We start from the raw sequence: 14,541 nt of genomic DNA, 5'->3' as shown, positions 1-14,541 counted from the left end.
CAATTTTGTGTGGCCATTGTGTAGCGTAGCATTATTATGAATATCAAATCACAATAACTTATATTTTTTTAAAATAGACGAATTTTGTGTGGGTAATGCTTTAATCTCTACATTCAGAATCCCGAAAGAAAACTAACCTCTTCATATCACCAGTGTGCCCAAGCTTGTTCTGTTATGCCAATAGTCCAAACTCGAGACGCAACAACATATCAGATTGCACTGGTCCAGGCTGACCAAAGCGGGATTCCGTCAGTTCTCCATGCGATACTCACACCGTAGTCTGCCCCTAGTCCTGCGCCATGACTATGGAATTTATATTTTTTAGCTATATTTTTTTACTAAAAGCCTAGTTAAGTCCAGATCGAACTTACAAAGTCTAGTTTGCTTGATTCCAAAACAGAAGAAGAGGACTAAAAAATATAATTATTTTAAAGAAATGTTTTCATTGACCAAGTATTAGTCTATCTGTCCCCCAGATCCTAGAAAATAAATTTGAAACGGACTCCAAGTTAAGAAAAAATTCACAAGTCTAGAATGCCTCAGTTCAGGGCCTAGATTTTCGAAACGATCTTAGCCCTAAGATTATCGTAAAGTTATCGTTAGGAAATCGTAGGCTATCGTAGCATATTTTCGAAACTATCGTAGCCCTAAGATATCTTAAGATTGTCGTAAATCTAAGATAGCCCCTTACCTGTCGTAAGCTTATTTTATTTTCATCCAAGATGGCGGCAAACTTTTCAATAGATATTTTGCCAAAAAATTAGTCTGCTTTACTTTCAAACATTGACATTTCATTTTGTAAAACTGTGTGATTCAAACTGACACTTCGAAAACACGAAGAGCGCATCAAGGATTTCACGTCAAAAATGTTCTCAATCGCGACAGCGATCCACATAACTGTGGAGTCGATAGCTTACAATATATTTCTATCCGAGTCCATGCTGAAGAAGTGTGAAACAACATACCTTTTCGATAATTTTGGTAGGATAAAAACGGAAGGTGTCGGCAGGCTACAGTTATGACCGTGACCTTATTGATAACTCAGGGGGAGGTAATCTTAGTTGAAACTCTAGTTGAGAGTGGTTTCCCTTTGCATTCGCCCGGGACACCTTGCTCAATGTTACAGTTTTCCTAAAGCGCAGTTCCGCTGTTTTCTATTTTCTGGATCGCATTTGTGTCAATGCTGTAGTCTTTATTTTATAAAGCATTTTATAATATTATATCAATCTACAAATTTAAAAAAACCCATAAAGGTTTCGCATAAGTTTTTACATCTAAAATCGTCTGGGACGGGTGGTTTTAATAATTGAATTTTAACTATACAGTGTAGTATATATTGACTTAACAAGTCGATACATGTGATCAAATATTTGAGTGTTTCCACGTATAATGTTGGTGTTTACACTAATATAAACTTCACTTTTGACATAAACACAAAAATATACAGAACACATCACTTAACATCAGACTTGAACACGCATGTTACATGCTGAACGCGCTTGCTGTTCGATCAAAGGTCTCGTCATTGTCATTTAGAATAACGTCCCTTACTTTCGTCCTTGACTTTGTTCGCGATGTGTTTATATCATAAAGTTCTGCGCGCTCACGAGAGGACCATTTGAAGAGAAAATAGTGAAGTATCTTTTGGCACATTATTTCAATTCTAATAGCTAAAGTGTGGTAACACTACACTTATTGATTATAGCATTTATTGGTTTTGAAAAATGCTATTGCATGGCACAAGAATGCTTTTTGTGTTCGGTTACTCATGGCATCTTTTTTCATAAGAACAAAACGTCTACATGTAGGACATATGTAGGATTGTACAGAATTTCACTCAAATATGTGCATGTTAAACAATGTGACCTGACAATGTGATCATGAATTCCGTGTCACTTATCTATGTTGTTGTTATTGTCAGCAGCTGAGAAATCCCCGTGACGTCACTGGGAAACACCCCGCTTTTTCAATCTCTAACACAAATGAGTTCTCTGTCAAGAGTTACGATAGGTATCGTAACTCTGAACGATCTGCGACAGGTTTACGATAGTTTCGAAAATCTATCTTATCTTAACATTAAGATATCTTATCTTTGAACGTAAGTTGTTAAGATTTATCTTAGCTAAGATCGTTTCGAAAATCTAGGCCCTGGTCCTGAAATCAAGCATTGTTCTGGACTTCATTTGAATTCCAATGAGTAGATAAATAATTTTAACTAGGAAAATTGTATTTCTCGGATGTTGATTGATTTTCGATGTGGGCATTTAAAGATAACAAAATAACATGAAATGATATATATATATATATATATATATATATATATATATATATATATATATATATATATATATGTTACAGGAAACAAGTATAATCAGTGATTAAGTCTAATAACTGGAAATTTCAGTGATTATGTCTAATAACTGATTCACTCAGTGGTTATGTCTAATTACTGGAATCTTCAGTAATTAGACATAATCACTGAAATGAACCAAGGGATTTTATACTTGTTTACTGAAAGCAGATCCCTGCCTTTTCATAATATCTTGTGAGAAGGCTTCATAATCCTGTCCTAAGCCAATCTCCTGTAAACAAACAGAATCATGTGTTGTAACAACATTTGAGAAGGCTTCGCTAGTTGTCCATAGAAATCAAAACACAACAAGATGTACAAGATGTATGAGGAAAACAGGCGTGTCCTCATCCCGAAGGAGCTTTACTTGGAATCTATTAACAACTTGCTAGAAGCCTCCATTACCACTAAGAAGACACCACACCACTACTACCTCCTGAAGAAGTATGAAGTACTGAAGTGTGGTGACGTTGACAAGTTGATCAAACGACGCCAGTCATCAGAGGAAGATCCACTGTATTTCGTGACCATCGAAGATACGTACGACACTATCAAGCGCGCTCACAAGATGCAATGTAATTCTAGATTTGATTCAAGTCTTTCATGTGCAAACAAACATTCCTGAGTGTCCATCTGACTGCTATTTGTCATACTATTCATGTCATACCATTTTATGAAATAAAAGATTGAACTGTTTAAGCTTATTTCTGTGATTTTTTTGTAAGGTATCTGGTTATAGGAGGTTGTATTTACTTACACTAATCTAATTTCAAAACTAGCACACATTATAAAAACAAGGCAGGAATATGATTTCAGTAAACAAGTATAAAATCCCTTGGTTCATTTCAGTGATTATGTCTAATTACTGAAGATTTCAGTAATTAGACATAACCACCGAGTGAATCAGTTATTAGACATAATCACTGAAATTTCCAGTTATTAAACTTAATCACTTATTATACTTGTTTCCTGTAACATATATATATATATATATATATATATATATATATATATATATATATATATATATATATATATATATATAATGTATGATGTAGCTAAGGTATGTGCACGTGTAAAAACTGTATTTTGTAGTAAACCAAAGAAGATCGTCAACACCTTATTTTGTGTAGTGTTTTGAAATATCTCGCCTTATGAACACGTTCCTTATTTCAATATTGTATTCAATTCCACACATGACTGAACACAACATTTTTCATTTACATGTATACGACGGCTACATGGACAAGTATGACGGTAAACACAAACTTGTGTTTGTTTAACATTTTTGTGTGTTAAAACACGTATTATTTTAAAGGAAAATATAAACATTTTGTCTGTTCGGGTAACTAATTCTGACTATTGTTTCCTCAATAAAATATTATTTAAAACACATTAGCTTGCCTCAGGCATACAAATATTATTGGGCGTTATGTAACACACCAGATGTTGTTATCATCCATGGTCATGTCGTAAACAAGCATAGAATGGTGAAACATCTAAGCTAGAGAATAACCAAATTCGATTTTCCAACGAAATATATTCCATTTGGCGTAAACGTTAACAATAGCGGTAAATATACTGTTACTAATGGGTCACTAAAAATCAGTCACGACGCAGTTGTTTGCAGAAGAAGTTGTTACCTCAGATGAATATATGAAGTTATGACGAAACAGTAAGCTCTTAGAACTCTTGTTTGCCAGCTGGGTACACGTCAATATACTATATATTAAATGTATGTACATATTTGAAGCATTGGCAGAGAGTATTGCTATCTGGAACGGTTTCTGCAAACGAAGAAAACATTTGGGGTTCCATTAATGCACACGCAGATGTTTCATTTATCAAAATGTGCCTGTATTCTTCGCCGACTTTGCTGCAGGCTTCTATGCAGGGTTGGAGTACTCAAAGACTATTCAGAGACATTACTTTCCTACTTTTCTTGGATCACTCCATTCTAATAGTTAGGTAACATATGGTAGACCTATGCTGGCCGAGAGGGGGCATCGCTTTCTCGCTTTCTCTGCCCAACTTTCTCTCATGACTAACCATATTCATATGAAAGAATCGGGTGTTCTTTAACTTCTTTTGAATAGACGTTAGAGTTAATTATATATGCAAAAAATGAGAGTAGACTTAATTAATTAAACTTTGCTATAAACTATTTACACTTTGAAATACAACTTGAATATAAAACCAATCAACTATCTATTTCCACATTACGGTTTACTGAGAACAATATGTCATTCACACTAGAAATTACATAATGGACATCCGGTAGTGTTACCCATAGTCATGGTCATATATATTTTATTTATGTGTCACATGCTGTATGTGTACACACTAGACATAAAAAAAACTTGCGTAAATACATTCAACATCAGGCCATAAAAGACCGGTGAGACACAATGGACAATGAAAAACATTATTTATATAAAAGAATTATAAGTTATAAAATTGCAAAACCCGATAAAAATTACAGTTTTAAGTAAGGAAATGTTGCCTACGTGCAAAATTTTTTTAAATAAGTGCGGCAAGAGGTTTTATATACGTGTTACAGTTCATTAAGAACACTGTCTGGTCCACAGGAGAGAATGAAATAAATATAGGATCAGACTTTATAATTCTCGTCCATAAATCATATCTTAAGTCAGAATAAAATGGACAGTTACTGAGAAAATGCATCTCATCTTCTCCAGCTTTATTATTACATAATTTACAAATTCTGTCATGTAAAGGCGTGATAGGTTTAGCAAATCTACCAATTTCAACTTGTAACTTGCTTAGGATACTACGATGAGACCTGTTCATAATAGATGTAACATAGGGTTCAGCAGACAGCGTGTGTTTGAACAATCTATAAGTACGAAGTTTATTTCCATTTTGTAAACCTCTATCATTCCACAATTATGAACACCAATTATGCTCATCTAACGCTAATAGTGGGTGTGTGTGGGGGTGGGGGGTGGGGGGATGTGTGTGGGGTGTGTGTGTGTGTGTGGGGGGGGGGGGGGGGGGGTGTTGTATAACAGATACGTGCATTTTGAAACAAATAAGTTGTCTCTAACGATCATTCTCATTGTGAACCATAATAATGATAAGTGGTTATACATGAACCGCTTCCTTACTGTAACAAAACTGAACATACATAATCATAGCACATGCATTTAATGCGTTTGTTAATAAAGTATTACTTGAACATTTCGTTTTTCAATTTTCAAATCTTGTGGTCTGTAATCGGTGCAAATATAACAGAGATTGTATAAAGAAACCCAACATGCCCATTAAAAGATTTAATGTTATCAAACTGTTACAGATTCTGATTTCATCGCTCTTCATTGGAAGGATTATCAATTCTGGGATGAGTAATGAGTTCATATATATTCCGATGTAAGAGTCTAAACGTTCTGATTAGTAATAATGCTCTCAATCAGTACAGTTTACCAAATGTTTGACATATATTAATTGGAACATATTACTGGTCCACGTCGATGTTTTTTATGCACCATATGTATTTTACGCTTGGCAATAGTGAGGACTGTCATCACCGTGTTTGTGTTTCCGTGGTTTGTTTAGATGAACAAAAAAACAAAACATATTGACTTGTCTAGCGGGAATCTGCCTACCAGTCAGTGTGACCGTAGAATGTCATCTAGTCTGTCTCACAGTCCCTGAACCACATTTCTTTCCCTTCCGCCCAGCCCTTTCTGTAATACTTAAGTCTAAATGAAGCAAGTACAGGTTTTCCTCAGGTTCTGGGTCTGTTTTCATGTGCACGAAAACTAGCTCACTTCAGCGGTCGGGTTACAGAGGACACATATCAACTGCCATGGCTGGCTGGACCAAAATCTTGGCCAGTGGTCAGGAACCCTTTCTAACATTTGCATCTGTTAACTCTTAATGAGCAAACGATGAGTGAGGCAAGAAGCTAGAGATGCTGGGACCTTGCAGTTGTCCTGCTCCATGTGTGTGAAATATGTATGCGGCCTTGCACGCAGTCTATAATCTTCAATATGCAAGTCTAGCTATATCTGCCTTAATTCATCGCTTGGAGCAAAACTCCTAATGCATTTTATTGTGTAAATATTATTATTTCACTGACTTAATCGTGATCTGACTTATTCAAACACATATGGCAGCCTATTCTCTATAGTGACTATGGTTAAGGCTTAATTGTAAAACACAAGTATTGTTTCTTTTGACTGACCAGGTACAGGCTTTTAGTGTCAAATATTTGCAACTCCAGCTGGAGATGTTGCTAAACTGTCATGAAATATATGGTATTTCTTTGTAATTCTCTGGTCGGACTAGGCGATAAGTCACGGACCCTAATATTTTAGAAAGTGTAGTTCCGTGAGTTTTGTAAAACACACCAACACACGTTTTTATAAAAGGACGACCTCAGCTAATTGACCTTTTCCCGTACTCTTGTCACTACACTGATGCAGTTATTACACACAATGTTTGTATAGCACTCGCTCAGTATAAAACATTCAAGACATCGATTTTCCTCAATGACATCTAGTAATAGATGCGAAGAACTCCCTTTTCAATATGAAATTATCAGGACAAATCATAAGAGGCTCGCCCACCACATACTAAGTATGATTGATTTATTTTGCATTTTCTATGAAAGTAAAGTAATCAGATATATATCATTGGATTCAATGGTAAACGACATTGTGGAACAGGTGATCAAATTATACAAAACGCATAGCAACTCGTAAACCTTTTGTGATGAAACATGCACATGGCTTCAATTTTCTGCCAAGCAAACGTTCAAATACATTCATTAATATAAATATGATTAATTTTCTTAAAGTAATATATCCAGTTAGAATATGAAATACTCTGCCTATTTTTCATGTTTATATGAAAACACCAGAAGTACGCACAAGCTGCAGTTGAGACATTTAGAAAAATACATGTAGCATATGTCTATTTCTTTTGTAATTAAACACTTTACATAGCCATAAGAAATATATGCTGAAAGCAGTCTCATAAGTATGACTATTGTGTTTAATAGTCAAATTAAATAGTGATGATACAAGGTGTTCGCGAAACAATCAGCCTATCCCGCCCAACCGATGTACACATACAAAGGCAAGTCAACTATTCACCTCTTCAATCGTCCAAATTTGAAAGTGCCCTCCACACGTCTGCCATAAAACGTTCAGAAGGTTTTACTGAGGCCTTGAATGTTGTAACCTTGATCAAACATCATCTGGGCAAGAATCGTATGACATCATTGCAGTACCCCAAACGCTGTGAAATGTAGACACCAAAGGCTGGAGCTGCTGGAATATGCTCTACATAAAAGAAAAGTTGACATTTGGAAACTTTAAGTTGAAATCGTCCACGTTGTCATACATTCTTGTGAAGACTGTTTTGGCACACCGAATTTTTATGCTCAGATTTAAATATAAAACAGACGAGGCGGTTTCACCGGCCTCTTTTACTTCTAGTTCATGTGGGTATATCAGTGGAAGGGAATTGGTTATTTGCCCGTTATTAAACCAGGCGATATTTTAAAGGTATCATAACCTATTTGTATTCATATCCACAAAACATACATTTAATTCCAATTTGTTTGTACACCTCGTTATTCATGTAGGTCGTCGCAGAGAGCATTTTGTATGGAAATTAGATGAGCATCCCAGCAGTTTACAAATCAGTCAATATGACTCACGTATACAGCGTTCCCGGATATTTGGTAAACGTGTAGATACGTGTTTTAATACCAGTTGGGGGATAGTATAGGCGTGCAATGACGGTGTTCTGACGGATAATTCCGCTCTTTCAACAGTGTGACACTGATACAGCAATATCCCAATCGTGAAGGACATCCAAACAGATACAAACCTCATTGAATCAGGTGAGTTATTTTCTGTAAAAGTATTATTAATATAGAGTCTAACATCATTCAATAATAAAGCAACGGGCTATAGTTGACTTTTGTAGTTAACATTTTTGTTTAATTCCATGCCTACTTTTGAGTCATTTAAGTCACGATTGAATTTTTACGCTGCCTTGTTGAGTCGTCATGATTTTGATCGGTATATTTTTAGTTTTAATTTTCATAATCCAAATTATACCGTTGAGCCTCGATGGAGTAAAAGTAGCCGGGCGTATTTAATATCCTCAACAGGAAACGAATTTAAATAATACCCTAACACATCAATTAATTCACATATGTCAGGTCCTAGTGTCAGGTCTGTTTGTTTAGTAGATGTTTTACATGGTGTGCATACCATTTTGTTCAAGAAGGCAGCTCATGTAATGGTTTTTGTAAGTTTGATGTTTAACGCCGCACTCACCAATATTCGAGCAATATAACGTCAGTCTGTAAATAATCGAGTCTGAGCACTGTGAGCGTCTTTCTGCACAATTGGAAACCGAAGACAGTCTGCGAACCTGAGCACCCGATCCCGTAAGTCGCCTCATACAAGCTTGGGTTGCTGAAGACTAATTGTAACCATCACCACAAGAAGGGACAGCTTTTCCCAAATTCATGCACTCAGCAACCACGTCAGTGACGTAATGAGGTATATATTAGTAATATATGTCGAGGGAATCCACTATACCATTGAAGTTTCCAGTGTACGCTGCTGAGTATTTGTTAACCCGAATTCATTGAAGCACTGCATTAAATTGCTACGTTATGACTTAATGTCTAAAATTGAATATAATATTAAGTTTGTCATTATGACATGAAACGTAAAATTGCAAAACCACACATGTTCATGTGCATGGGGGGTGGGGGTGGGTTGGGGGGGGGGGGGGGGGGGGATTTTTAAACCCTATTTATATAATCAAATGTCTATACAGAACAGTTGCGTTATGAACAAACATGTTTATATACTGAACCGCAAAAGAAACGAAACCCAAGTAACATTGCATGAAAAGTTGTCATTTAAATATCTGAGTAATTTTTGTCAAAGTTTCTAAAATTTAACATCACCTTGTCCGGAAAAATGAAATTTGATGAAAAAAACAAAGCAGATGACAATACAACCGAACGCCCAAATGCATCACGGCAACCTTTCATGGTAAACCGATGCACGTGAGTTCCGTGCAAATTGAAATGCACATGCATTCCCCCATTTCTTCCCCTATAAAAATCCACCCAGATCGGATAACATTCATTCGTTATTGAATTGATACCACATGCCAAGATTGACAAGAAATCGGCGACACCAGGCCCTTGGACGATTGCAAGTTGGACAAACAGCCCGGCAAGTAGCCAATGCATTTGTCCACGTAAGGACCATATACAAGCTCCAGCAACGGTCCCAGACCACCAACACTACAGATGACCAACCACGCAGTGGAAGACCATTGATCACCACCCGACGTCAGGATCGTCAGATTGTGCGACAGAAACTTCAAGATCGCTTTGTTACTGCTGCGGAAACTGCTTGACAGGCAATGTGGACACACCAGCAACACATTAGTGCGGACACCGTGCGTCGATGATTGGCGAGCAGACACCTCAACTGTAACAGGCCACAACGAGGATGCATTCTGACACCATGTCATCGCCGGGACCGTCTTCAGTGGGCAACACAGCATCAACATTGGCGCCACCAAAAGTGGAGAAGAGTCCTCTTCTCAGACGAGAGCCGTTACTGTATCTCAACAGCAGATGGCAGAGAGAGAGAGAGTCTGGAGACGCCGTGGGGAACTTTATTCGGATGCTTGTGTTGTTGAGAGAGACTCGTGGGGTGGTCCGAGCATCATGGTATGGGGTGGAATTGGTCTTGCACTGAGGGTCGGCCTGTGGTCTTCCAGAACATCGGTCCAGGGATAGGCAATGGTGTCACAGCAGCTCGGTACATTGATCAAGTCTTGAGACCAAACGGCATACTTCATTTGGCACGTCGCCGCAACCACGAGTTTCAGCATGATAACGCCCGTGTCCACACTGCGAGAGCAACAAGAGACTTTCTTCAGCAGAATGGCATCAGAACCATGCAGTGGCCTGCCGTCAGTCCCGATTTAAATCCCACTGAGCACCTGTGGGACGAGATTCAGAGACGGCTGAATGACGTCCGAACAAGGCCAACAACTGCAGCTGAACCGCGTCAGGCGTTCCTTCATCAACCGCCTCACCCATTCCATGTATCGACGTTGCACGGCAGTCATCAATGCACATGGCGGACACACGAGATACTGACTTGTAATGCCATTTTCTCAGAGACAAGTGTTGTGTTTCACTTTAAGAACATTTGACACTTTAATTTCAACCTTGATGATCAGTTTTCCCAAGTTTCATCTTTTTAATATGTCCCAAAGTATGTTTACAGTGTTTGGGCAAATAAGGTTTCTCATATATCTATTCATGGTGACGTTTCTTTTGCGGTTCAGTATATTTTATTATTATATAATAAATTATTCATATAAGTATGTTTTAATACACATACAAATAATCCTAGCCCCATCATCCGCGACCCCGAGAATGTTTAATAGTATATTCCGAAGTAAATTCGGGATGATTAATTTTACTTTTAGGTGGACAAATACTTTGTTTTAAGTAGTTTGCATAGGAAATTCATAGTCAAACACACTTAGCTAGAATTGAATAAGTCCCTGTGAACGATACAATAATATGCAAGCTTTTTAAAGGTTGGGTTATGTTTAGAATTAGTGTAAATGTAAACGCATTTCCTCATACTACGACAAGTCTTCATTCTATTTCATCCTACCCTTGCTCAGAGGTTGTTTGATCAAGGTTACTGAAAATAAGGCCTCAGTAGAGCTTTCAAAAAGTTTTATGACAAACATGTGGAGGACACTTCCAAATCTGACGCATCAATTCATTTCCCATATGTACCATATGTTCCCATGCTTTTTCAACTGGACGATTTGACTTTCCTTTGCATGTGTTATGACGGTTGCCACCGGTGGCGCAGGATACGATGTTATCGGCAGAGAAGTGCTTAAGATTAAAATGATCAAGGATAAAATCTGACAGTGAAGACATTTGGTTTCCTTCGTGATCTGTTATGTTATGTCATCTTAAACAAAATCGGCATCAGCTCCTGTCCGGGCACTGTCTCCGCCACATAAGATATAAACATCTATACGGTAAATCTACGAGTATTTCTAAAATATATTAACTCCCATCTTTACAGCATAAAAATTGTTTGTTGTACAGGGTAGATGTTTATGGGTGTATACAGGCATAGACATATAGTAGATCATAATCTGACCAAACGAGTTTTTTTCGAATTAAACAAAAATAGAGTTTTCAGTAGTTTTGGACCATTTAACTTAAGATAGTATTATCCCCCTCTGACAGTCGCTGCTTGTTTCTGCTTGTTTGGTGATAGATTTATGATCTGGAAATACAAGGAGTATCATCAACCCATGTTTCAGTTATCCCAACAATATAAAAAGTTTGTATGTAATATAATCGCTATCTGTCATCTTATGCCAGATCAGATATACATGTATTCCAAAACACAAAGTTCAGAGTATTATTAGAGATATTCATGTTTCCATTCACTTTATCAACGTTAGTGTCTCTTTGATGCGTCGTAAAATGAAGATTGTTTTTGTCCCACCCCTAACTGAAATGTCCACTGCCATAGCGACGTGAAGTGGATCATATTTGGCATCGTTTTTACCGTCCCTGCTGTTGGGACTTGCCCCTGGTGTAATTGCCAGCTCCATGTCTGTCCCGTGGGGTGCTGTTCTCACCATCTTCATTATTATTCTGTTCAGGCGCCTTTATTAGTTTTATTCCCCTTGAAGAAAACTCTGATGTCTGGGTGTTAACTTCTCATTCTGTACAACTCCTGTTTCTGTGATGTCGTCAGATCGTTCGCTTTTCCGTTTCCGTCCTCTCGAACTTTTAACAGTGGCGCCACTTGTCCTCACAGTGACAAAATTTCACATAGTGGAAACAACTGTGATCATCTTGTTTTAGTACCGGTGATATGAGCATATATAATTATTCAAACCAGAGACCCTATAATAATCTATTGTATGGTCTCTGTTCAAACACATAACAATGACACCCGGAACGATACAAAACAAATTTACAAACGTTTCCCGACAATGCCTCATTTTCAAACCCTTAAAAACTTAGAAAGGAATTTCAGCACCTATTTCAGTCGAAAGAAATGCATTGGAAATACACTGTGATCAAGTATTTACTGAGATATCAACTTTTGAATTCAAGCCTTGGAATGTCTGCAAATCCAGTCACGACAATGGTGCTTGTGCATACGCTGCAAGACACGATGATCATATGATTCAAAGGTGTATCTCCATATAAAATAAACGCCCAAAGTTAGTTCATATCGGGAAACATACGCAAATCCGGTCTTTGCATGCATTTCCTACAGTACCTGTATTTGCATTTGTTTCTTGGATGTAAAATCTGGCATTTGGTCCTGTGGATTTTCGCGGGTATTTTGTTAGTTTGTTTGAATTGTTGTTTAATGCCGCACTCAGCAATATTCCAGCTATATGACGGCGGTCTGTAAGTAATCGAGTCCGGACTGACAATCCAATGATTGACATCATGAGCACCAAATCAAGCAATTGGGATACGATGACATACATCAACCAAGTCAGCGAGCCTGACCACCCGATCCCGTTTGTCGCCTCTGCAAACACGAAAACGTCGTTTTTTCCGAATATGGTCATTGGACGGAAAAACGATGTTATTTGGAAGTTTTCAAACCATCGTTTTTCCGTCCAAATAACGTCGTTATTTGACATCGGAATTTACTTGGAGAGAACGATACCATCAAGCTCCTCCCTTTCTTGATCGACATTGTCAATCAAGCAACAGCATCTACCGGTATTTGTACTTCTCAGATTTCATTGGTCAGTTCTCGCGTGTTAGATTACAGGCCCGAGTTTGACTCTGAACTCGAAGAGCTTAACAAATACTTAAATCAATCGTTCTGTGCATGCGGATTTTTTAATGACTTGTCCAAATTTTCCGTTCTGCGCATGCGCGATTTCGCGTATTGTTTCCTAGATTTAATGTCACCACTATTTGACAATGATTCATAAACACATTCCCTTGATAAGTTCGGAATCGTACAATGTCGCTTAAATTGATGGCACGTACTTGATCGGCTCGCATTTCCGATTAACTAATACAATGATAACGGTAATAATTTAAGTCAAAATAATTAGGAAAGCGCAAGGCTCAGGAGAATAGGAAAAGGATTACTTACTTACTTACTTACTTACTTCAAATACGCAAACGAATATCAACCGGTTTTTAAAACTTATTTTTGAAGAATGTGAATTTGGTGTACATTGCAAGATATTATATGCATATATATTTTTCCGATATTGCTTATTTTAATGTTTATTAATAGTTTTAAAGTTCGTCCGCCTAATTGACGCGATTCCACTTTCTCATCTGTACATGATATTTAAGCATTGTCCTGTTACTGCAAACAGATTAGTTTCCAATGCGTAGTCCCTAATATATATAACTGTATAATTGTGATAGAATCAATTGCAAGTAACTCCATTAAAATTGAAGAGGAGCCCCAGTGATATGGGAGATTCCGAGATGAACCCATTCTATGGATATCTTGGCTGCCACCCAAACTGATCCAAACGGGACCGGAAAGCTTATTGTAAGCTCTATAGTCATATGGAAGTGGACCAGAATTTATACAATCTATTCCGCACGATTGTGTTCTTTTAAGTCAGGAAAAATGATTTAAAAGGGTATTTGTTTAATTTAATTATTAAATGTTGCCTAAACACTACTCTAGACGTACTACTCATTGTTCTATTTATGTCATCTTATATACACTCTCCAAAAATGGAAACGCACAGGTAGATTTTGAGGAAATTTATTGTACCTAATAAAGTCAATATATTTAATTTAAAATCATAGATACAAATATGATATGAAATTTTGGAGCTCGATAATCACATGTTGTCGTTGTACAAAGGCATTGTAAACTGTTTATTGTCATGTCACATGAGGCAATAAGGGGGCGCTGAACTCAGTATCTCGTGTGACCGCCCCGGACAGCAAATACGGCTCTGCATCTCCTCGGCACTGCCTTGATAAGTGTACGAACTCTGTCCTGCGGAATTCTGCGCCATTCTGCTTGTAATGCGTTGGCCAGTTCCGGGAGTGTTTGACGTTGACGTACACGCCGATCGAGTTCATCCCAGAGGTGTTCGATTGGATTGAGATCTGG

At 37.5% G+C, this 14,541-nt stretch overlaps 1 protein-coding gene across 4 annotated transcripts in view; it reads left to right on the top strand.

Moving 5' to 3' along the window:
• The window catches only part of LOC124118310, a 60,080-nt gene that overhangs the window by 30,227 nt on the left and 15,312 nt on the right, over nucleotides 1-14,541 (top strand). For 2 of the 4 annotated variants that reach the window (XM_048394375.1, XM_046480426.2), the window contains one exon: nucleotides 8,157-8,225. The exons of 1 other annotated variant lie outside the window; for it this stretch is intronic. The gene's annotated coding sequence lies outside the window, so the exon portion shown is untranslated. Of the gene's footprint in view, nucleotides 1-8,053; nucleotides 8,226-14,541 lie in introns of those variants that run through there. One more of the 4 variants, XM_046480427.2, reaches the window with a different exon arrangement.

The sequence above is a fragment of the Haliotis rufescens genome, unplaced genomic scaffold (genome assembly GCF_023055435.1).
Source record: "Haliotis rufescens isolate VD_foot unplaced genomic scaffold, xgHalRufe1.0.p SCAF_13, whole genome shotgun sequence".
Taxonomy (NCBI): Eukaryota; Metazoa; Mollusca; class Gastropoda; order Lepetellida; family Haliotidae; genus Haliotis; species Haliotis rufescens.
This window is presented reverse-complemented; position numbering and strand designations above follow the sequence as displayed.